Genomic DNA, 26,871 nt, shown 5'->3' on the forward strand with positions numbered 1-26,871 from the left:
AGAATAGTCTCAACTAGATTATTAGGGTACCCTCTGTCTACAAACATATTCCTCAAGTTAATAAATTAATTCTCAACATCCTCTCTTTGGGAGGTCATGCGTGTAATCCTTATTGCCTGCCCCTTAATACTCTTTTTCTGGGATAGGGGATGATTACTGTTGAAATGGAGGTATGTGTTACAAAAGGTCCTCTTATGGTACACTCTAGATTTAAAACCTTCCACTTTTTTTTAGAAATAGGTGTATCTAAATAATGTATCTCTCTGTCATTATACTCGTATGTGAAATTTAGAAAGGAAGTGGTACTATTTAAATATTCTATAAAACAAGGTATTTTCTCTTTATCACCTGTCCACAGAATAAAATGTCGTCCAAAATCTATTATATAACAAAATATCAGAGCTAAAACCACTTTTAAAAACGTATTCCGATTCCCATCCTCTAATAAGACCATATTGGCATAAATGGGGGCACATTCTGCCCCCATAGCCGCCCCCCTTGGTCTGTTGATAATACTGCCCTTCAAAATAAATAAAATTATTGCCCAGTATAAGGGCCATAATCTCACATAACAAATTGATCTGTTCATGCTGCAATTTAGAACATGCAAAAAGCATTTCTTCGAAATATTCCAACCCCCTCCTTCCTAGGGATACAGGAAAACAAATCTTGAACATCAATGGTCAAAAATGTCACTTCATCAGACCATAAGTCCTGTTTCAACTGACCCAAAAAATCCCATGAGTCTTTAAATGTGGTACCCCTTCCACAGCATGTTTTATCATCCTCTTCTCAAAAACTCACACACAAGGAAACCCGACTGGTCTGGAAGTAGGTAATAAAGGGTCAACGCAGCTTCCACAGCAAGTCCGTTTATTGAGCTACAAACACCGAAACATGACAAACGACCACATCCACAGAATAATTCCACAAAAAATGTTAAGCGCTTTCATCCGCCGATGGCAGACTTCATCAGAACACATAACACCAATAGAGGCTGTATAATGTATACAAATTTTGGCGCCAAAACTTTTAAAATTCTTAAAGGTACAAAACTCATTAAATGATATCTTGAATGCAGAATTGTAAAACATCATGCTGATAATACGATCTGTCCATAAATAGAATACTCAGTCTTTCCTTTAAAACTAAAACCTTCCTATACAATAAATATAAATGCAAACATCAATTTATATAAATGTGTATAATATATAATAATATATGATAAATATAATAAATATTGTTAAAAATATATATATAAACATATTTATACCAATTTAATAAATAATATAGAAATATATAACCCTAATAGATTGTGTGTAAATACTTTAAAATTAAAATTGAAACTTAAATATATGTATGTGCCACATATCTTAAAAAGCGCATGATGAGTATAGATTGATACTTATATAAATAACAACATAGTATAAATAATATGATATCATAAAATTATGAATTAATGTAAATATGAATAAAAATGTGCATTTGATTATGTACTACATATTGAGAAATGGTTTAATACTTATGAATTCATTAAGTCCTGGAAACCTAGTGGCATCAACTAATATTTGCCATTTACTTTCTCTACAAGCCAATCTTGTTTTCCAGTCACCACCCAGGGGATTAAGATGTTCTTGATCAATTATAGAAAACATAAATATGTGTTGTTCGCCTAATTCACTAATGTGTTTATATAGGGCATTATTGAGGTCTTTAATTTTAATCTTATAATAATGTTCATAAATACGTTTCCTCAATTGTCTCTGTTTTGCCTATATAGAATGCGGGGCATTCTTTACATTTCGCAAGATAAACAACCTGTTTTGTATTACAATTGCCACCCCTACTTTTGATTTTCGTACAGTTCACATCTTCTAATACTATATATGATTGATTGTTAATGTATTTACATTGTCTGTATCTCCCACATCTCTTTGTAGAATCCTTTTTATCTTTATTAATACTGTCACAGCTTCCTACTTTTTCTAATAATTTCTTTAGATTGGGTGCAGTCGTGTAAACTATCTTTGGATACTGACCTAATTTTTCTCTATTTACATCAGATGCTGTCACTATATCCCAATGTCTGGTTATTATGTCCTTAATACAATTCACAAATGGAGTGTAGGTGAGTACACATACTCTGCCTGCCATGAAAGTACGTGTAGAATTTGTATTATCAACTGTAGCCTGTTTACCTAATAATGGAATATATTTACAATCCCATTGGGAGGTAACATATTTGATAGTGTCATCTATTAAGCCTTTCGGATAGCCTCTGTCCAAAAATAACTGACTAATAAACTGCATTTCATTCTCCATCTCATCTTTTGTTGATGACATTCTGGCTCCCCTAATACACTGTCCCTTTACTATATTCTTAAAGATATGACGTGGGTGATTGCTAGTGTAGTATACATAATCATTTGAGAAAGTGCTCTTCCTAAAGACTTTAGATGCAAATCCATCTGCGGTTTTATAAATAAATGTGTCCAAGTATGATATTCCTCTGTCACTAAAATTTGAAGTGAATTTTAAAAAATTGGTAGTACCATTAATGCATTCTACAAATTAGTGTATATCATCCTTCGAACCTTTCCATAAAATAAAAATATCGTCTAAAAATCTTGCATAAAATGCAATTTTAGAAGAATGTTCACTATTCAATACATATTTGGTCTCCCAATTCAACATAACTAAATTAGCGAAAATGGGTGCGCATGACGCACCCATAGCTACCCCTTTACTCTGTTTGAAGACTTCACCCTCAAATGAAATATAGTTATGGTCCAGAACTAATGACATCATATCTAAAATAAGGACTATCCTGTCCCAGCTTAAACTTGAAAAACTTCTGAGACTGTTACAAAAATAATCTAAACCCTCTTCTTTGGGGATACTAGAGAATAGATCACATACATCTATCGTAACAAATATATACTCTTCATTCCATAAGGTGGGTGATAATTTACCTAAAAAATCCCACGAATCAGTAATGAGATGAGGTATATTATTATAAGTGTGTTTGGTCCATTTATCAATAGTTAGACCAATGTTAAAAGTTTTTGATTTGGACCCAGATATAATGGGTCTAAACGGGGGATTTGTGATTGATTTATGAATTTTGGGAATACCCACTATGTGGGCCATAATAGGATATTCAATACGTATAAAATCATAAACATCCTTAGTTAGTCTATTGTCCAACAGATATTCTTCAATTGATAAATCTATTCTTCTATAGCATATATGTACTTGGTTCATAGACACTACCTCATAATTCCCAGATTAGTATAATATATTATGAATAGCTGCCTTATATTCAAGGTTAGAAAAAATGACAACTCCACCCCCTTTGTCGGGTTTCATTATTCTGATATCTCGATTGTTCATCAATTCATGTAAACATTGTCTTTCTCCTACACTTAAATTGTCATCAGGGAAGTTTGATTGTTGTTTATTTCTAATGGATTAGATGTCTTTACACACCATCTTTTCATAATTGTTGACAATAGGATTACTTATGGGTATGTAACTACTTTTTTTCTTGAGTTCTCTGTCAGCATAAACTCTATCATCATCTACTTCATTAAATTGTATTGCGAGGTTCAGACTTCTACAAAATAACTTAATTTCTTTAATAGTATCCACTAAATGGAATCTGGAATTAGGTATAAACTTCATACCCTTGGCTAGTAATTGATAAAACTCTTCCTTAATAATAAAATCTGAATAATTATATACATTGAAGCCATTAAAAGAACTCATAATGTGCGTAAGCTGTAATGAATTATTCTGTTCATTAACTGATGTAAATTCTTCATTAATATTCTGTTTATCAGTAAGAAATTCATCCACATGTATAATGGCCTCTTTGACTATAGATTCCCCTAAAATTTCTTGTTCGACTGGTTGAAGTTGTAGTAATTCTTTTTGAAATTGGGGTGGAACCTGCCTCCTTGAAAATTTTCCTTATGTTCTTCTCTTGTTTCTCTCTCACTAACTCTCCTATCTATATGTACATGCTTCCTCTCCTGTGGCCAAATATAGGCTTTCTGAAGCTGATAGGCTTCGACATCCCGATCCAGTTTCCCATTCTTTCTATTGTGAACACTGTGTGCTTGTTTGTCCGCTAGGTGAAATTGTTTGTGATACAAATCCTTCCATGTATCAAAATCACAATGTTGAAGTATACTTTCATTAATAATTTCCACTTCATTAATTAAAGTAGACAATTTTTCATCATTATGTTTCATTAACAATTTCATGTATTGGAATCCAAAATCATCAAAAAGATTGTTAAATTCATATTTTACATGTTCATTATATGTCATACCCATGGGAAGCTTAAAAAAATCTTAGTCCTTTAGGTACCACTTGAATATTAATGCATTTAGTCAAGTATGCATTATCCACTTTTAAATTTTTAATATGTGACAATTTTTTACCAAAATTAAAAATCATTTCCTTAAGAGTATTATGATGCACATTCCCCGTTTGAGAATGAGGCACCTGATATACATTATCAAAATCATATTCATTACTTAAAAACTGATTAAAAACATCATTATCAGAACATGTTATTTTACTTCTTGTGCGTTTGCACTTGATACCTTTGTTAATAAAAACGTCCTTTCTAGGACTAAGAGTTTTGTTTTTAACAGTACCTTTGGCTATACAAATGTCCTTCCTGCCAGCAGTAGAATACATTTTAAAAGCTGGATTAGTCTTAGGTCTCGCCCCTTGGATGTCAGAGTCCAAGCGGTTGTGAAGCAAACTAAAATCAAATGTAAAATCCTTGTCCGGTGACATAACAAATTTGTCCTCCGTTTGAATCATTTCCAATGACCCATGTCAGGTACCTGATGCACTGTTATTATATTATATATATATATATATATATATATATATATATATATATATATACATACACATTTATGTAAATTGATGTTTGCATTTATATTTATTGTATAGGAAGTTTTTAAAGGAAAGACTATGAGTATTCTATTTATGGACAGATCGTATTTATCAGCATGAAGTTTTACAATTCTGCATTCAAGATATCATTTAATGATTTTTGTACCCGTAAGAATTTTAAAAGTTTTGGCGCCAAAATTTGTATATATTATACAGCCTCTATTGGTGTTATGTGTTCTGATGAAGTCTGCCATCGGCGGATGAAAGCGCTTAACATTTTTTGTGGAATTATTCTGTGGATGTGGTCGTTTGTCATGTTTCGGTGTTTGTAGCTCAATAAACGGACTTGCTGTGGAAGCTGCGTTGACCCTTTATTAACTACTTCCAGACCAGTCTGGTTTCCTTGTGTGCGAGTTGCTTATCACTTTGCTGACTTTCCTAGTTGCTACACCTGATATGGCTGGGAATGGTGAGGACACGCAGGAAGTTCCTAATAGCGAGGAACTCAAACTACTCAGAGCGGAAGTTTCGGGTTTACATACGGAGATCAAGAAACTAACGGAGATGTTCAACAGTCTTATGGAGGCTACCAAACCAACCTTAGTTACTGAATGCTTACCGTCAGCTTTAGCTTCTTTCGGGTAAGCATTGCTGTTCGAAAAAAGAAATCATTCTTACTATTGACACCAGTTTGGAGGCCGATATACCTAACGGACAACGATGTGCTGAATACAGTGCATCAGGTACCCGACATGGGTCATTGGAAATGATTCAAACGGAGGACAAATTTGTTATGTCACCGGACAAGGATTTTACATTTGATTTTAGTTTGCTTCACAACCGCTTGGACTCTGACATCCAAGGGGCGAGACCTAAGACTAATCCAGCTTTTAAAACTTATTCTACTGCTGGCAGGAAGGACATTTGTATAGCCAAAGGTACTGTTAAAAACAAAACTCTTAGTCCTAGAAAGGACGTTTTTATTAACAAAGGTATTGAGTGCAAACGCACAAGAAGTAAAATAACATGTTCTGATAATGATGTTTTTAATCAGTTTTTAAGTAATGAATATGATTTCGATAATGTATATCAGGTGCCTCATTCTCAAATGGGGAATGTGCATCATAATACTCTTAAGGAAATGATTTTTAATTTTGGTAAAAAATTGTCACATATTAAGAATTTAATAGTGGATAATGCATACTTGACTAAATGCATTAATATTCAAGTGGTACCTAAAGGACTAAGATTTTTTAAGTTTCCCATGGGTATGACATATAATGAACATGTAAAATATGAATTTAACAATCTTTTTGATGATTTTGGATTCCAATAGATGAAATTGTTAATGAAACATAATGATGAAAAATTGTCTACTTTAATTAATGAAGTGGAAATTATTAATGAAAGTATACTTCAACATTGTGATTTTGATACATGGAAGGATTTGTATCACAAACAATTTCACCTAGCGGACAAATAAGAACACAGTGTTCACAATAGAAAGAATGGGAAACTGGATCGGGATGTCGAAGCCTATCAGCTTCAGAAAACCTATATTTGGCCACAGGAGAGGAAGCATGTACATATAGATAGGAGAGTTAATTAGAGAGAAACGAGAGAAGAACATAAGGAAAATTTTCAAGGAGGCAGGTTCCACCCCAATTTCAAAAAGAATTACTACAACTTCAACCAGTCGAACAAGAAATTTTAGGGGAATCTATAGTCAAAGAGGCCATTATACATGTGGATGAATTTCTTACTGATAAACAGAATATTAATAAAGAATTTACATCAGTTAATGAACAGAATAATTCATTACAGCTTACGCACATTATGAGTTCTTTTAATGGCTTCAATGTATATAATTAGTCAGATTTTATTATTAAAGAAGAGTTTTATCAATTACTAGCCAAGGGTATGAAGTTTATACCTAATTCCAGATTCCATTTAGTGGATACTATTAAAGAAATTAAGTTATTTTGTAGAAGACTGAACCTCGCAATACAATTTAATGAAGTAGATGATGATAGAGTTTATGCTGACAGAGAACTCAAGAAAAAAAGTAGTTACATACCCATAAGTAATCCTATTGTCAACAATTATGAAAAGATGGTATGTAAAGACATCTATTGGTTTAATAAAAAATCCATTAGAAATAAACAACAATCAAACTTCCCTGACGACAATTTAAGTGTAGGAGAAAGACAATGTTTGCATGAATTGATGAACAATCGAGATATCAGAATAATGAAACCCGACAAAGAGGGTGGAGTTGTCATTTTTTCTAACCTTGAATATAAGGCAGCTATTCATAATATATTATACGAATCTGGGAATTATGAGGTAGTGTCTATGAACCAAGTACATATAGGCTATAGAAGAATAGATTTATCAATTGAAGAATATCTGTTGGACAATAGACTAAGGATGTTTATGATTTTATACGTATTGAATATCCTATTATGGCCCACATAGTGGGTATTCCCAAAATTCATAAATCAATCACAAATCCCCCGTTTAGACCCATTATATCTGGGTCCAAATCAAAAACTGTTAACATTGGTTAACTATTGATAAATGGACCAAACACACTTATAATAATATACCTCATCTCATTATTGATTCGTGGGATTTTTTAGGTAAATTATCACCCACCTTATGGAATGAAGAGTATATATTTGTTACGATAGATGTGTGTGATCTATTCTCTAGTATCCCCAAAGAAGAGGGTTTAGATTATTTTTGTAACAGTCTCCGAAGTTTTTCAAGTTTAAGCTGGGACAGGATAGTCCTTATTTTAGATATGATGTCATTAGTTCTGGACCATAACTATATTTCATTTGAGGGTGAAGTCTTCAAACAGAGTAAAGGGGTAGCTATGGGTGCGTCATGCGCACCCATTTTCGCTAATTTAGTTATGTTGGATTGGGAGACCAAATATGTATTGAATAGTGAACATTCTTCTAAAATTGCATTTTATGCAAGATTTTTAGACGATATTTTTATTTTATGGAAAGGTTCGAAGGATGATATACACAAATTTGTAGAATACATTAATGGTACTACCAATTTTTTAAAATTCACTTCGAATTTTAGTGACAGAGGAATATCATACTTGGACACATTTATTTATAAAACAGCAGATGGATTTGCATCTAAGGTCTTTAGGAAGAGCACTTTCTCAAATGATTATGTATACTACACTAGCAATCACCCACGTCATATCTTTAAGAATATAGTAAAGGGACAGTGTATTAGGGGAGCCAGAATGTCATCAACAAAAGATGAGATGGAGAATGAAATGCAGTTTATTAGTCAGTTATTTTTGGACAGAGGCTATCTGAAAGGCTTAATAGATGACACTATCAAATATGTTACCTCCCAATAGGATCGTAAATATATTCCATTATTAGGTAAACAGGCTACAGTTGATAATACAAATTCTACACGTACTTTCATGGCAGGTAGAGTATGTGTACTCACCTACACTCCATTTGTGAATTGTATTAAGGACATAATAACCAGACATTGGGATATAGTGACAGCATCTGATGTAAATAGAGAAAAATTAGGTCAGTATCCAAAGGTAGTTTACAAGACTGCACCCAATCTAAAGAACTTATTAGAAAAAGTAGGAAGCTGTGACAGTATTAATAAAGATAAAAAGGATTCTACAAAGAGATGTGGGAGATGCAGACAATGTAAATACAATAACAATCAATCATATATAGTATTAGAAGATGTGAATTGTACGAAAATCAAAAGTAGGGGTGGCAATTGTAATACAAAACAGGTTGTTTATCTTGCGAAATGTAAAGAATGCCCCGCATTCTATATAGGCAAAACAGAGACAATTGAAGAAACGTATTTATGAACATTATTATAAGATTAAAATTAAAGACCTCAATAATGCCCTATATAAACACATTAGTGAATTAGGTGAACAACACATATTTATGTTTTCTATAATTGATCAAGAACATCTTAATCCCCTGGGTGGTGACTGGAAAACAAGATTGGCTTGTAGAGAAAGTAAATGGCAAATATTAGTTGATGCCACTAGGACTCCAGGACTTAATGAATTCATAAGTATTAAACCATTTCTCAATATGTAGTACATAATCAAATGCACATTTTTATTTATATTTACATTAATTCATAATTTTATGATATCATATTATTTATACTATGTTGTTATTTATATAAGTATCAATCTATACTCATCATGCGCCTTTTTAAGATATGTGGCACATACATATATTTAAGTTTCAATTTTAATTTTAAAGTATTTACACACAATCTATTAGGGTTATATATTTCTATATTATTTATTAAATTGGTATAAATATGTTTATATATATATTTTTAACTATTTATTATATTTATCATATATTATTATATATTATACACATTTATATAAATTGATGTTTGCATTTATATTTATTGTATAGGAAGGTTTTAGTTTTAAAGGAAAGACTATGAGTATTCTATTTATGGACAGATCGTATTTATCAGCATGAAGTTTTACAATTCTGCATTCAAGATATCATTTAATGAGTTTTGTACCTTTAAGATTTTTAAAAGTTTTGGCGCCAAAATTTGTATATATTATACAGCCTCGATTGGCGTTGTGTTCTGATGAAGTCTGCCATCGGCGGATGAAAGCGCTTAACATTTTTTGTGGAATTATTCTGTGGATGTGGTCGTTTGTCATGTTTCGGTGTTTGTAGCTCAATAAACGGACTTGCTGTGGAAGCTGCGTTGACCCTTTATTACCTACTTCCAGACCAGTCGGCTCTCCTCAAAAACTGCCAAATTGTACATTTTGGAACCACCAGTCACTACAGTAAGTCTGAAAGGTTGTGCCAATATGTTTTTTGCGGGTCTTAGGGATGCCAAATATGACAAGCACTTTGGGGTGGGAATTAAAAAGAAACTCATAAGTGTCCTGACTAATATGCTGATCCAGTATGTTTTCCTCTAGAAAACTGTCAATACACTGGTATGCAATGTTGATTTGATTTTTGGAGACTTGTAAATAATTATCTTCGTTAAATAAAATATTATGCATTATGTTAATATAGTCTTCAGTATTAAAAACCACAATACCACCTCTTTGTCTGGGGTCATAATACGAATTACCCTGTCTTCTCTCAGTTGTTTCATTAAAATTATCTCCTTTTGGTTCAGGTTGTAGTAAACCACCTTATTTTCTACCCAAAACTTGTAAATATCCTCTTTTACTGCTTTCTCAAATGCTCCAACCAAAAAATGCAATTGGGGATTTGAAAGTACTACTTTTTTAAAAAAACTGCACTTGTATTTAAACCCATGTTTCCTTCATTATTTTTAGAAAATAAAATGTTAAAATTTAAATTTCTTGTGTACAACTGTACATCTAATAAAGCTTCAGCTACATCAGGAATTTTAGTAGTGACAAATTTAAATCCTTTGGCGAACAATGAAAAAAATTTTTCAGTAATTAACCTGTCTGTATAATTATAAATACTAATACCCTGAAAGGTATATATAATCTGGTGGTCAACATCCTCTAATATCTGCCCCTGCCTCTCCCTCTGTTCCCATACCCTCTCTGGTGTTGAACTACTTTGCCGTAGGAATATTTCCTTCCTTGATTCCTGTTCGCTATTCTTTTCAAGCGCCTCAGTGTAGGAAAATCCTGATGCACAGTATGACCCACTGTATGTTCATTACCAAAAAAAAATCATCATATGCCTATCAATCCAACTCCTTCATTAGCTCACAATCATTAGGGTAGTTACTGAAACCCCTAGTATTTGGACCCTGCCTATCAATATACAGTTTATTGGTGGGATACACTTCTTTACACTGATATTGTTTAATATCTCTCTCTGATTTTTTTTACTTTTGAAATTGAATATTAGTTTTTTCTCTACCCTACCAATAACCTTCTTGTATTTCTTTTTGCACCATTTCACCACTTTTTGGGTCAATCCCTGTAGTAGTAGACAATCTTGATAGCTGTATTGACTACTAGGATTTACCTGTCTCATAACTGCTTTGAAGATCCTAGAACAAAGACAGAAAAACATCATAGACTGGATTCTTACAGAACAACCACATACGTAATTGGAATCGTGCCCTGCAGTCTCTGTGATCACAACCTAGCCTGGAACTAGAGCAACCTACCATTGTGGACTTTTGTCCAAGAGATCACAGCCATAAACTAGATATACCTAAAATATGCAAACACCATTGGTGAGTCTTAAAGTAGTAAACAGCTTCTTGCTAGCAGACTTAGACAAATTTGCACCATAAGGAATAATAAGGATCAAAAGCTCATCTCTACCTTCCATAATTAACTAAGATGACATGCGACTAAATGAAAATGTGCCAAAGGTTTGGTAGCAAGACGCATAGTGCTTTTGCAAAGTCAGACTGTCAAAAAATGCGGTACAACTTGCAAGACAAAACTTAAGGCAAGCAAGTATCTTTGTAGACAATGATTAGCAATAGTCCAAATAAAGGAAGACCAGGATAACCCGATGTACTGACTTTCCTAGAATGATGCAGTAAATATTTTGGCTGAATACTTCAAATCTGCATCATCAATAAATAGCTAAATACATGTTCTAATAGCAGCCCATCAGTAATGGAACAAGTGAAGTGTCCCACTTCCCAACAGTTTACCTTTCAGCTGGTAATTGTAAAATATGTGTGGAAACTTGGCAAGCTGTGGGTAACCTTTCCATGTGTTTCAGATAAATAATACTGTTGTTTGTCTTTAGCATAGTGCTTAAGGCCTTTGTCTCCTGTGTACAGTTTGAGCCTGACCTCTGGCTAATATTTGCATACAGTTTGCATGTTCTCCCTTTGTGGCTTTGGGGTTCCTCCCAAAACATGTCTGTTTCCACCACCTCAGACTCACTAACATTTAAATGGGTCATTGATAACAGTACAGACTCTAGGTGGTGCTTGTCAGGAGAAGAGTTGTATGCACTAACCTCTTTAGTCATCAGGTGTGGTGCACAATATCCTCTAGACAGCAGAACATGGATCACATACTGTGTGCCATGTCAGGGTTAGCCACTTGTGGTGTAAAAACTGGCTGCAGGTGATTTGATCATATTGACTAATGTTGCCAAAAATGGGCATGGGTATTTGTTAGTGATTAGTGGATTGAGGACCTGGCCTACTCCGACCAACACCAGTGAGCCATACTAATGATAAGAGGGGTATATGTACCTCTTCTTGTCAGTGTTCGCCTGACATAAAGCCCAGCAGTCCTGGGTCAGTAAGCTACTGGCTGGCTGGTATCCAGTTGCCTAGCGTGGGTTACCTGAAATAACTCTGTTGAGCAAAAATTGGACATTAAACCACTCAGCCTGCCAAACATGAACAAAGGATTGCTACACTTAGTATAGGCGCTCACTGCTAGAATGCAGCTTGGAAGTGGATGACATGATGTTAGAGGAGACTGGGTATCCAGAAGACATGATGGAAGGGTAGTGCAACAATGGGAATTGTAATGTGGGAGAAACTGAAGAAGATAGTGAGGGATCTCATCAGAGTTAATGATAGACTCATGGCAGTCAGACCTCAGTGTAAAGACAGGGCAGTGTTTATAATCTTGGCCTGTGTCCCACAACAGGGTTGTATTAGTGAGGAAAAGAGTGCATTAAGGCAACAGTTGCAGGATCCACTAAATAAAGCAGGACAGTATGAATTGGTGTTGATTAATGGGAGATCTGACTCCATATCGGGGCAGACAGAACAGGCAATGAAGACTGCCTGGACCCACATGGTAAGGGAAACAGGAATAAAAGAGAGACCATTATAGACTTCTGTCTGGCAAATGGCTTGATGGTGACCAAAACATGGTTCAAGGGAGAGAGTCACAAGATCACATGCAAGAGTAGCAACTTTCGTCCTCCTAGTAAGGAAAGGGCATTGGCATAAATTTAGAAATTGCAAAGTTATCCCCAGTGAAACAGTTGATGTTAAGTTGTCCATCTCACCTTCGTTCTTGCTGTTTGGGTTCGGAGCCGATCCTCGGCTCCGACTTGGCCATCTTCTATAGCTCGAGAGCTGTTTACTGGCTCGAGGCTACCCCTTATCCCAGAATGTCCAGCGTCAGCTACCCAGATCTTGTTTGCCGCTTCAGCTGCGAGGTTGCTTCATTACTGGCTCAGGCTTAGTATAGATTTTTCTGTTATATTTGTTGTTTATTCTTAAAAAAATTGTCAAGTTTTTGTCTATAGATTACTTTATCCCTTATCGCTTCTTGTGTGTTGTAGCTTTGTTAGCCATCGCTCCATAACTCGCAGGCCTCCTGTTTCCCCTGAACACGTTTAAATTAGAGAGTCCCCCCCCCCCCCCTTAAGACAGCCGTTTAAATTAGAGGCTCTCCTTTCTTAACTATAAAAAAAAAAAAAAAAACGAAAGACTATTTGTTCCTTAGTTGTAGTATAGCTTTTTTCTTGTTGTTGTGGATGTTAGTAAAAATGTCTAAAGATACCAAGGTATCTGGCTTCAAAAAGTGTGACTCATGCTGTCAGAAAATGTCTCTGACAGAAGGCAACACTAGTTGTGTATATTGTTTGGGCGCTGTTCAGCTGCAGAACTCATGTTCTATATGTCACGCTTTTAGTCCAAGGGTCCTGCAGAAACGCAAAAACAAACTAATCCTTTACTTGACCAACCAAGTAGGTCTGTGCCGGCTGGCACCGACAAAGCAACCCCTCCATCGGCTCCATCTGCTATTTCGGTGCCGTCTCAGCCATAAGAGACTGAGGTCTCCGTCCTTGGAGTCCATCCACTCGGCACCTCAGTCACCCTTGCTACAGAGTGAACGTAGCCATCATTCTTCCCACTCCTCTCGATCCTCTAGATTATCGGATCATGATGTGAAGAGAGTAGTAAGTAGGTTGCTTGAGTCAGTCACTGGCAAAAATTCTGTCCAGCCCACCTCAACAGGTATCTGCTCCAACCACCTCTATTTCTGTTCCTCCTGCGACTACATTTAGCTTGGAGCCGGAGACTATGGATCTGCAGGTAGTAGAACCATCGGCGCCGATCATCATCTCTCCTTTGGTTCTGATGTCAGCTCTGATTTCCTCGATTGTACCTTCTATCGAGGGATCTGGTCGCCGAGGCTCTTGTTGGCTCCGGGGGGGGGGGGAGTGGCATCGGAACCTTGTCTGACCCCATTCTCCCCCTCGGAGCTTCGGCGCAGGTGAGCTCGGCTCCAACATCGGCCTCTGAGCTGTCACCCTCGATGCGGAGAAGGACTCCTGTTTCTTTGGAGCCCGAGCTTTCTCTGCCTGGAGGTCGGGGCGCCTTCGAGGTCATGCGGAGTGTGCTGTCCCCCGAAACAGCTCTCCTCCCCCATGGTGTCTGTTCCAACCACTACTACTCCTCCATACCCCAAGCGTAGGAAACCTGTGCCCCAGGACACCCCATTGGGTGATCCCTCTTCTCCCGAAGCCTCTCCTGATCACTCAGAAGAGCCTCCCCGGAAGAAGAAGTGCAAGAGGAAGCACATAGACTTCCCTGAGTCTGTCACTTCAGATACAGACATGGATGAATCGGAAGGGTCCCCAAGGTCCCCCTCTGAAGAGGTTTCCTTTTTGGACATCCTTGAAATGCTTAGACAGAGGAGGGACTGGACTTCCCTAACCCCTACCGAGGACAAGTCTGTATACTTGGACACATTCAGTTCCCGACCTTTCACCTCCTGGGTATCTCCTCCTTTCAATCCACTCATGTCTGTAGTGGCTCAAACGGCTTGATCAGCTCCAGATTCTGTGGAACCTACTCCAAGGAGACCAAACAAATTAATTTATTACAGCCCCCCAGGACAAACAATTCCTCTCCAAAGGTGTGCCCGTTGATGCCATGGTGGTAGCTGCAGCCACCAAGAAAGAGTTAGCAGAAACCTCTTCATCTGTTCATCCTCCAAACAAAGAGTCTCGGACGATGGACAGATATGGAAAGTGAATGTTTGTTTTAGCAACTTTTTCAATGAGGTCCCCTGAACTATCTATGCCATTTTACACGTCTTCAAAGGGATCTCCTGAAAGAGCTTGTAGATACCCTTCAAGATCCTACAGCTGAGGGAGCACCAGCCAAAGTAGCTTCTCAGCTTGCGACTCTTAATTCCATAGTCAACTCCTCCATGAGGCTGATTTCCTATGCAGCCGATGGAGCGAGCAGAGCTGCAGGGACAGGTGTGGCTCTCAGGAGACATGTTTAGATGCGGCTGTGTCAGTTTGCGGAACCCTTTCAAGCGTCCTTCACCAATACTCCCTTTGATGGCTCCTTTCTCTTTGGGCCTCAGGTGAAAGACACGTTGACCAGGTGTGAGCAGGAAGGCAAGACTCTCTCTGCCATGGGAGTCCATTTTTCCACCCCTTCCAGACCTTATCCCAAGGGTCAGAAGAGCGGAAAGATGTGGTTCTGAAAATCCCAGGGGGACCTTTGCCTGACACACTTGGTGACTTTTTCCCCCAGGGGCAGAGGGGGAAACAACAATAGCAGATGCCGTCCTTGTGGCAGAGGGGGACCACAAAACCAAGGTGACAGAGAAACCTTTTCTGCCAAGCCCTTCCAGCATCCCTGAAGGGTTGCCCGACTGCTCATCTCTGGAGGCAGTCGGGGGAAGGCTTTTGCTGTACCCAAAAGCCTGGCAAAATATAACAAGACAGATGGGTACTATCCTTTATATCCGGAGGTTACAAAATTCCCTTCCATCAATCTCCCATAGAATCAAAAAAGCCTATCCCAGATGTCCCACCCAGTCTAAGGGATCAATCAGTCACAGAAGTTTCAAGAAGGAGCCATTCAAGAAGCCCCCGCAGACCAACTAGGATCCGGAACTTACTCAAAGATTCTTTTTAGTACCAAAAAAGACGGGACTGGAGACCAATACTGGATCTCAGCAGATTGAACAAGACTGTACAAAAAGAAAAGTTCCGGATGGTGACACTGCAGACAATTTTTCCTTTTCAGGGTCATGCAGTTGGATGTGCTTGATAGATCTTCAGGACGCGTACTACAATATCAAGATGGACAGACACTCCAGGAGATTTCTTTGCTTCAGGGTAGGGGCCAGTCATTACCAGTTCAGAGCTCTGCCCTTTGGTCTCACCTCAGCCCCCAGGGTGTTCACCAAGTGTGTGACAGTAGTCAGGGCTCGCCTGAGGCATCAAGGATTCCAGGTGTTTCCCTATCTAGACAACTGGCTCCTGACTGCTACCATCAGGCATCAACTCTTAGAGTCACGGGATTATACAATCACATCATGCACTCAACTAGGCATTACAGTAAATTTCGAAAAATCTGCCTTGTTGCCCTGTCAGTCTATCACACACATAGGAGCAGAATTAAACACAAAAGAAATTTTTGCAAGATTACCACAGGAAAGAGTTTCCACTATTCGTCAACAAGTGTTAATTCTAATGCAGAGCAAACGGATTCAAGTCAGATATGTCCTCCAAGCTCTAGGCTCCATGGCATCTGCCATTTTTCTTGTCCCATTAGCACGTTTCCACATGAGAATCCTTCAGTGGCTTTTTTTCACGCAGTGGTCTTTCCAGAAACTACCCATATCTCACGTGATCCTGATCACAGAAACATGCAAGACACCTTTCTTGGTGGATGGTCTCCCCACTAGTAATTCAGGGCAGACCTTTCATACACCCCCCTCCGGTAGTCACAGTGACCACGGACGCCTCCCTGATAGGGTGGGGGGGCATTATCTAGGCAGGACAGTCCAAGCCACTTGGCAACCTCACGAGTACAATCTGCATATCAATGTCCTAGAAATGAGAGTGGTGCTCCTAGCGTTGCAAGCCCTTCAAGACTCTCTTCCTTCCAAGACCATTGCAATTCAAACGGACAACATGTCAGTGGTGTGGTACATCAACAAACAGGGCAGGACAAGATCTTACCACTTGTGCCGAGAAGCACTCAGACTGTGACAATGGGCGATTTCCTCCCAACGTTTTCTGATAGCAACACACATCCCTGGGAAATCCAACATCATAGCGGACAGGCTCAGCAGAGCTAACCTCATGCCTCATGAGAGGTCGCAGCAAGGCTGTCCCCATTTACAGAAGATAAGATCCGCAACTTCCTAATTCAGAGACCAATTTGCCACTCCTCTCAACAACAAATGCAGCAGCTACTTCTCCCTACTTCCTCTTCCAGGTCATATACCCAGAGATGCTCTAGTCCACGATTGGCCTCAGGGACTCCTTTACACTTTTCCCCCTTTCCCCTAATTCCAAGACTTATACAGAAAGCAAAATCGTTAGGTTGCGAAATGATCCTCATTGCCCCATATTGGCCTCGACAGATATGGTTCCCATTCCTGCACCTCCACCTTCTGGATCAGCCGTGGATTCTGGACCCAGTTCAAGATCTTCTGATTCATCAATCAGGCGGGTTGCACCAATCCCTTCAAATTCTCCAGCTCACAGCTTGGTTACTCCACTTCCAACCTTAGCCAGGCTTTCCAGTATCTCCCCAGCAGTCTGTGATATTGTTTCCTCACATCTGCTACGAGGAAAACGTATGCTAGTAAATGGAAACGATTTTCTTACTGGGCAGAATCTAGAAATTTGGATCCTTTCTCAGCCCCACTCCATGCAATTCTTGAATTTCTAGCACAACTCTTTTCAGTCTGGTGCGGCTTCCGCTACCATTAGAGTACAACTAGCTGCCATTTCTAATTTTCATATCGGTATGTTTAATTCTAGCATAATGTCTCATAAGCTCTGAAGACCTTTGTGAGAGGAACATCTCTTCTTAGACCCCCAGTTTAGAGATCCTCCTCCTCCTTGGGATCTCAATTTAGTTTTAGCTTCCTTAATTTTGCCTTCCTTTGGACCGGCAGTATCATGTTCCTTAAAATTTCTTTCTTGGAAGACACTTTTTCTGGTTGCTATTACTTCGGCTAGACATGTCTCAGAACTTCAAGCACTATGTGTTCATCCTCATTACCTAGTGTTTCACACACACAGAGTTTCTCTGAGGACCAATCCATCCTTTATTCCTAAAGTCTGCTCCGAGAACAATTTAAATCAATCCATAGATCTCCCAGTTTTCTTTACTAATCATAGCAACAAGGCAGAATACAAGCTCCACCAATTGGATGTGCACAGGCAATTGTGTTTTTACCTCCATAAAACTAAGAAAGTCAGACCAGTTATTTCTTTCTTATGATTTCAACAAACAAGACTTTCCAGTTTCTAAGGTGACCTTATCTAGATGGTTATCTGATACTATTGCCTTTATTTATCAGTTACAAAATAAAGAACTACCAGCTAAACCAAAAGGTCATTTCACTAGAGCATTAGCCACCACTGTAGCCTTTCAGTCTAGGTTGCCCATAGACTCAATCTGTGCAGCTGCCACTTGGGCAAACCCTCACACTTTTATCTCTTATTACAAGGTGGATATGGTCTCCCGGAGCAGAGCTTCCTTTGGTTCTACTGTTCTAAAGACTCTGTTCCATTGAGCCACCCGGGATTTTACATGCTAGGGACGCTGTCCCAAACAGCAAGAACGAAGGTGAGATGGACAACTTAACATAAAGAAGTTATGTACCTACCATAATGTTCCATGTTAGTTGTCTTCATCTCGCCTTCCTTCTTGCGTCCTTCCCTCCTTCCCCCTTCCTAGAGGATTGAGAGGAGTTCCTTTTTTTTGTTTTCTTTGGCTGAGTATCTTTTATTACTTCCCTTGCCAGGTAATTTGACTCTTTCCTTGTTTAGGTGTATTGGGCAACCGGTTTTTAGATAAATGGTTACTCTACTTATGTCTAGTTTGCGCTATCACAAATGATATCTGGGTAGCTGACGCTGGGCATTCTGGGATAAGGGGTAGCCTTGAGCCAGTAAACCGCTCTCGAGCTATAGAAGATGGCCGAGTCGGAGCCGAGGATTGGCTCTGAACCCAACAGCAAGAAGGAAGGCGAGATGAAGACAACTAACATGGAACGTTATGGTAGGTACACAACTTCTTTTTCCTCCACATAAACCAGTGGTGGCCACAATCTGCTATAAGCAGTGGTCTGGAAGGCTGTAAAGTCAGAAATTAGGCTGAGGGCCTGGAAGTTGACTGGAGTGAAAGCACAAGAGTTCAAGTAAACACTCAGGACTGTAGCAGCTTAGGGAGAAGAGAAAAGAATGGCAGCATTTCAAAATGGCATGAATGAGGACTGTAGAATAGATAAGAGGACAGTTCAAATATGGAAAGCACATAAAGAAAGCTGGTGGTAGAATGCTGAAGTCCAAGGCATCATCAAAACAAATGAGTGCAGGAAAAAGGGGAAGGCAGAACAGACGGATCAGGCTAAGAAAAAGTACTGGTTAGCTAACAGAGGCTAAGAGAGCATTTGCAATTGCAAGGAACAAGGCATCCAGGGGCACTCTACCAAATTCTGGAAACTGATACAGCAAATGGCATTAAGAAACTCTGTCTGGTTGCAAAGCATAGACAGAAAGAGAAGCAGATGCTCATCAGACACCTTTCATAAGGGATGACAAAAACAACCTGTTAACCAGTCCACAGGGCATCAAAGGCAGATGGAAAAACTGCTTTCAGCAGCTTCTAAATGAAGAAAACCCCACAAAAGCCTATGATGATTGAAGAAGAAGAGCCCACCCTAGAGAAATAAGAACAGCACTAAGGAAAATAATCAGGGAAAACAACAGCCTCAGATGATATCAAAGTAGATATGACCAAGATCGGGTTGGGGGGAAATGGCTCCAGCGGGTACTCATAGCGGTAGAGAACAAAGAGCATTTCAGATGACTGGAGAATAAGTGTTCTAGTACCAGTATACAAGACGAAAGGGGACATTCACAACTCTGGGCAGTATAGAGGCATCAGACTCCTCCAGCAGTAAATCAGACTGCCGGAATGGGTGCTTGATAAACAAATACGCAGAGTGGTAGAAAGTAAGATGGAAGATGAGCAGTTCAGATTTAGATAAGGATCCAGCACAACCAACTCAACATAAGGGTTCCCAGTGGGAGTAGATGTGCATCAGGGTTCAGCTTTGAACCTACTGCTATTCATATTGGTAATGAACTGTATTAACAAATAGGTTAGAGGGGACAGATCAACCAAGCTTCTGTATGCAGAGAATGTGGCATTATAAGCAAATGCTGAACAAGAGCTTTAGCAAATGGTAAGGGAATAGAATGTAAAACTGAAGGCACATGGGATGAAATTGACTACAGAATTGTCATGGCAGATCGTAAACACTACAAGAAAAATCTAGCCAAGCCAGAGTTCCCACTGTATAATACCTTAAACCTCATGTAAGAGAGGCCCATGGGATATATGCAGATGACCCCTTAAGGACATAAGGTATTTCAGCTATGTGGCTTCTGAATGTATCACACAGTGAAAACTATAGTTTGGTTAGGTTTTTCTTGTAGTGTTTATTATGTGGTTTCTGTGTGACCTTTTTACTCTTTGATTTCAATTGTCATGACAGCAAATGGGGAAATCAGCAGTGACTGAATATTGAAATAGTGGGGTAAAATAGTGGAAAAGGTTAATAGTTTGTTTTCCGGTAGGGATGGTTGAGGAGAAAGAAAGTCTGAATGAGGAGGTTTAAACTAGAATTAGAAGGGCTGCAGCCAACTGGCACAGCGTGTCCAGGGTAGTGTGATACAGAAGAATGCCAAAGAAGTTGAAAACTAAGATGTACAAAACAGTGGTGTGACAATTACTATCGTATATTACAGGAACCTGGACAGGAAGGCAGCGCAGTTGAGGAAGCTAGAGGTTATGGAGATCAAATGCCTGAGAAAGATGGTAGGATGCACACTGATGGCCTGCTGAAGAAATGAGAACATCAAAGCAGAAGCCCAGTTAGCTTCAGTTACAAGGAAGGTCAAAGAAAACCGATTACAATGGTTTGGGTACATGTGCAGGAAAGCAAAAGATAATATGTTGAAAAAAATTTGGGGGAGAAATGCCAGGCACTTCTGTGGGCTAGGTTTGTAAAGGCTCCAGGGCCACTATCCTAGTACGCACCTATGAACCGAAGAGGAAATGAGGATGTCCTACAATGAGATGAATTACATGATAGAAGATTTGTGACTGTTGGATATATATTTAGAGATTTATAAATGCATATATTTCTGTTTGCTAGTTAGATGCATATACACTTCTGTTGCTATAATATATGTAGGAGTAATATAGTCAGATGCATACATTTCTGTTTGCTAGTATACATATATTAAAGGGTTAAACAGTTTTTAGCTAAAAATGACTGCATTCATCTGTAAATGTAACATGCTAGTACAGCTTGAGAAAAAGGCTGATGAGGATAAGCTGAATGATCAGTGTTATTATTCATTTTAAATACCTTTTCAATGGTGAGCCTTTGCCTGTATCCAAACAAAGGCGGAGTGGTGACTGTGCCTTGTATAAGGTCACTTCAGTAAAAGCGCAGTAATTAATGTTTATGTGCATAATTGAGTCTGGAATAGGAGCACTTCAATTTCCACAGTTTGCAGCAGTACATTCTTTAGACATCTGAATCCAGAGTAGGACTGCCGTGCAGGAAGTAAGCAGTGCCATAAATTCTCCAGGTTGGTGATACTTCAGGTTCAAATCTGCAACTGCCAGATTCATTTCACCAGCTTTTCAAGTAACTACAAAAGGTTTCCAACCATCTGCAGTGATCAGAATTGGCCAGCTGAAGTCAGCGTGGACTTTGGTAAGCAAATTTTTGTGGTTATGTAACAGCATGAATGCCGTTAAAGGTAAGAAAGGTAGTAAATACAGTATTGCATCAATTTTAGACAGACTACAGAAGTTGTTTAAACAGCATATTAACAAATGTAAACAGCATATTAGGGCAAGTTGGAATTATGTAAATGGATTACATTTGACTGGTATCTTAAACAGAAACAAGATTGGTATGACTGTAAATGTTTATTGTGAAAGTCATATGAAACTGCTTTCTGTGTGCAGTGTCATAAAAGTACAGTTCAGACCATTGTTAATGGTAAACAACCAGATTAGGGTCATACACTTGCATTATGTCCTGTCACCACAAGTAAATTGTTAATTTCAGAGTTACAACAGCAATCAAATCAGTTATTGACAAAATCTTCTGTACATCTTGTTAAACAAATGTGTAATAAAACCACTGGACAGTACAACACCAATAAGGAATGAGATGAGGTACATTTTGAACTGACAGAAAAGTTTAATAAACTTCTAAAAGACAGAGTGAGTTCAGAAAGTTTAAACAACATATGCAGACACTTTTTCAGAAGTGGATAAGAGCTTTAGAGTCAGCAGAACAGAATACTGAGACATATCAGACAGCCCGTGCAGAATCACAAGACAGAATCTGGCTAGTAAAGAGTTAAAGCAACAGCAGTTGACTATGCTAACAAAAAAAATAATTTGACATTCTACTCTGTTTAGAGTATGGTTAGCGTACACAGCAGAGCATTACACAAATGCTTCTGAGTTTTCATTCCCAAACATTTTAAAACTTCATTTAATTAAAGCAAGGCACACACCAGTTAAACAGTAATGCAAAACATAAAATACTGTTCTCATAGCATACATGCAGGGGCAATCTCTCATAGCTAAACTAAATAAATAATTTCAAAATCACCATTTCAGATAACAGAACAGTTCAAGTGCATATAAATCAAATGAGAGTACTTGAAAGCAGTAAAGACATGGTTACAAGACTGACATGCATGTATTTTCTTTTCACCTAAAGTGAATCTGTTTAAAATGCACAAGAGCAAAAGGCAGACAGCAATAAATGTAAATACCTGTTTTAAGCATGTGTTAAGACAATATCTATTTTGTTTCTTAAAATATTTTGTAGTTGTATAACCACATCAAAAATAGTGGCTCCAGCAAAAAACAGTATTCAAAAGCAGTGTTAGCAATATAAGGTTGTACTGAGTACATAATACTACAAATAAAAGCCAAGTTTAAAATGTATGCATAGTTATGCAAATTACAAATACTTATTATACAACTGTATTCTAATATTAATTTGAAAGTGTATTAACAGCTGACTGAAGGTAGAAAAAAGTGCTAAAGGGGTTAAGAGATGTACTGTGTTTTGAGTCTGGAATGCACAGAAAGGAAAAAAGTAAAACATTTTGCTTTATGTGAGCTCCGATCTTCCCAAGTTGAGGTGGGTAGTTACAAGAAATGTTGGAGAGAGAAAATGTTACTGTTACTGTTACTGAGATTTATAAGGATAAAAAACAAAACTGGTTGCAAAGGCCAGGCTGGCTTACATTTTTCTAAAATATTATTGTTACTAAAACATAATTAAGTATTCACATGCAGCACTAAACAAAAAGCATGAGAGTTTGCAAAAATACTGTTTGGTAATTGTAACAAAACATCACATGTGCATGCATGTCCTTAATAATCTGCTTACAGGTAAATACTAAAAAAAAAAAAAAACTCAGTTACATCGAGTACAATCAGTAAATAGGCCATGGTATGTAGTTAAAATAAATTATGAATAACAAAAGGGGAGGGCAGAAATACCTACTAGTAGTAGTGGGATGTCTTTTCAATTCTCACAGCATAAAGCAAATAAACAATACTACAATAAAATGCTGCATACTACAGGGGGAGTGCATTATTTTACACTGACTGTGTAAACAGTACTGCAGAAGGGACTAAAATAAAGGTACAAGAAAATCATATTGGTTTGTGTTAATGATTCAGTAATTATTAAAAGACAACTTTGCCTATTAATTGTCATTAAGTGAATAGGGTGCCATCAACATGTGCGGTAGTGAGACAAAATTACCGATTAGCAGGCTTCAGTTTAATACTAAGTTTGTAAACTGGACTGGATTGAGTGTACATTACAGCCCATGTATGTACAAATGCAAAAACATTCTGTGCAAGCATATGTTGCACACTAAATGGTTTAATATGTAAACAGCATTCTTCAGTGTATAAACCATGTCTTCTGTGTAAACAATACAATTTTGCATTTGTTTTTAAACTGTTTACAGAAATTACTCCTCAGTTCATTTGTATGTATAGTAACAAGTCAAAGCTTGACATTTATGATGTATGTCTATTTCAAAAACAAGGCTGCAGTGCCTTTGCAGTAATGTCCACAAGCAATGTTAATACATCACTTAGATCACTGCATAGAGTCCTGTAAAGCAATTGCAAGGTACAGCTCATAACTGGTGGGACATTTTCACAAAATGGTCCTCAAAAGAAAACGTTGTGAAATTGGATAGTTCATTCAGTTCTAATAGTAATGCTTGTTATTATGTTGACAATATAAAACTGTGTTAATTGCTGCTTAAAAAGAATGTGTTTCACGTAATCAGTGTTTTAAAACAAAACAGAGGGGAACTGTTAGATATATATATTTAGAGATTTATTAATGCATGTACTTCTTTTTGTTAGATGCATATACACTTCTGTTGCTATAATATATGTAGGAATAATATAGACAGATGCATACATTTCTGTTTGTTAGCATACATATATTAAAGGATTAAACTGTTCTCAGCTGAAATTGATGACATTTATCTGTAAATGTAACATGCTGGTACAGCTTGAGAAAAAGGCTGATAAGAATAAGCTGAATATTCATTGTCTGGAACAAGCTTCAAGGGAAACCGATACTGACCCAGATGCAAGAATCAACAGACTTCTAGACTGTCACATAATTCACCTTGAAACAAGAACACAGAGGAGCTTATTAACAGACTGCATGACATTGAGTGCGGTTATATTTATTTATTGAACCTTTGTTAACCCGGAAAGTCCGACTTGGAATGTAGCCAATTTTCAGCAGAGGCCCGGGGAGAAACACTCCAGATGCATGTCTTTTGATGTTATAAGACTTTTCATATAGAAATATTCTCAAATGGGAAAGACTCCCTAAAGTTTAATAAACAGACTGTATGATCTGATTTGATTTCTTGTGAGATCTGCTTAATGGAGAATATCTTTCATGCTGTATGACAAGCAAATCTGAAGACATTAAAGCTGGAAACTGTGCAGTATTGTACAGTCTGTTATATAGACAAGTTACTTTAATAGTTCTGAGCAAGAAAGATAATAATATACTGCTGAGAAGGTTAATAATCTGCGAAGTTTATGTGCACTAATCAGACTTTGTTTTTTACAAGGCACTAAATCAGCAGCTAATCAGACTTGGTTTCAGCATGCAGACTTTTATTTCTGCTAGGCACCAACACAGAAGCTGCAGTTGGCAGTGTCAGGCTAGTGAGACAAGACTGACAGTCATTCATTTTAAGTAATTTTTCAGTGACCGTCAGACATGACCATTGGAGAAGGTAGAAGAATGGCACTGAATCGAGAAAGATGGAGGCAGTTGATGAGGCACCGTAACCCACCCCATGTAGAAAATGGGGAAAAAAGTGGTGGGGGTGGTAATCACAATGATGATTGCCTTTCTAGTAAAACAAGCAATACAATAGAAATCTTGAAGAAGGATCATACTGAATAGCCTGGAAACATTTGAAAGTGGTTACCAAAATAAAGTAGAAAACTATAAGCCAGTCAGTATTCTGATCCCCCTTTAAAGATTCTAGATATAATTGTCCACATTCAGCCTACTGAATACTTAAACCTTAACAAAAAACTAACATCAACTGTCGCTCATCTGGTCCAGGTAAAACAGATGAACGTTCATGGGTTCTGTTCATGCAGCTTTATTTTGTACAAACACATCAGGATTGAGGGTTAATAACTTTAACTTAGATAAACTTGTAAACAAACTAGCTGTCCCACTCATACATGCTCACTCTCTGGCTGCATTCTCAAAATGGCACTGAGGCTAGCACGTTTGCTGTTTATATGCTTGTGCTGTCCTTGAAATGCTTCTTAAAGGTACAACACACACACACTATTCGACATCCTCCCTCTTTGAGAAATGGGTCCTGCATTATTGATGACTTTAATTGACATGCAGTTAATACAAAATAATTAGTTGTCATGCAGTTACACAGACAGTTAAGTCCAGGTTGATGTGTATTTCACTGTAGGTCTGGAAATATGACCAAATCACGTGACATAGAAATTAGAACTAGGTCTAGCAACTGGGAACTCTCTGCTGCATGTTTAACTGTGGGGACATCAGGAACATATTGCCCATGCACTCAGGTCTCTCAAGATGTACTGTTATGACTCTGTCGTAGTCCATGTTGGCGTGAATGACTTGAGACGTACCTCCCTTGACTACATGGAGAGAGACATGATTGAGCTCTCTGTATGTGTGTCCCAGGCAGGATTGTTCCTAGCCTTAAGCAGCATTCTGCTGTCACCCAGAATGATGCCTCAGTACAAACAGAAAATGATTGACTTTAGCAACTGGCGTAGTTTCTAGTGTCATTCCAAGGGGAACCAGTACCAGACAGCCTGGGATGTGGCAAACCACAACGCTTTGCACGAGATGGCCTGCATCTGTATCCCTTGGGCTTCAAGCTCCTGGCAAAGGCTCTTGCCTCCCCCATAGCACCTTTTTTAAGCAATGCCATGACATCAAAACTACCAACATGAAACTTTTATCAAAACGTAAAGGTCATGATGCAAAACGATAGGAGTCTAAACATGAAACTGCACTCATTGTAAGCATTCATAACCCTGGAAGATGCTGACATTTGTGCAGTCACAAGAATCCTGTTCAAAGCTGTGGAGAGCACCCCAGCCATACCAGGTTACTCATCATATCATATATTCAGACCTCAAACCATGGGCAACAAAGCATATATATAAAACACCTCCAGGCTTATGGCACACAGGAAACACTCCAGGTGCAGTTAACAATTGACAAGACCCCTATTCAAATCATAGCTAACTATAGTCCTCCAAGTTTGACTCGATGCCCACTCCACCTATCTGGACCTCTTCGAATCTATCAAGATTCAACCCTTTACCCTGATCCTGGGTGAC

The sequence above is a fragment of the Protopterus annectens genome, chromosome 9.part0, assembly GCF_019279795.1.
Source record: "Protopterus annectens isolate FY-2018-M chromosome 9.part0, PAN1.0, whole genome shotgun sequence".
NCBI classification, from domain to species: Eukaryota; Metazoa; Chordata; order Ceratodontiformes; family Protopteridae; genus Protopterus; species Protopterus annectens.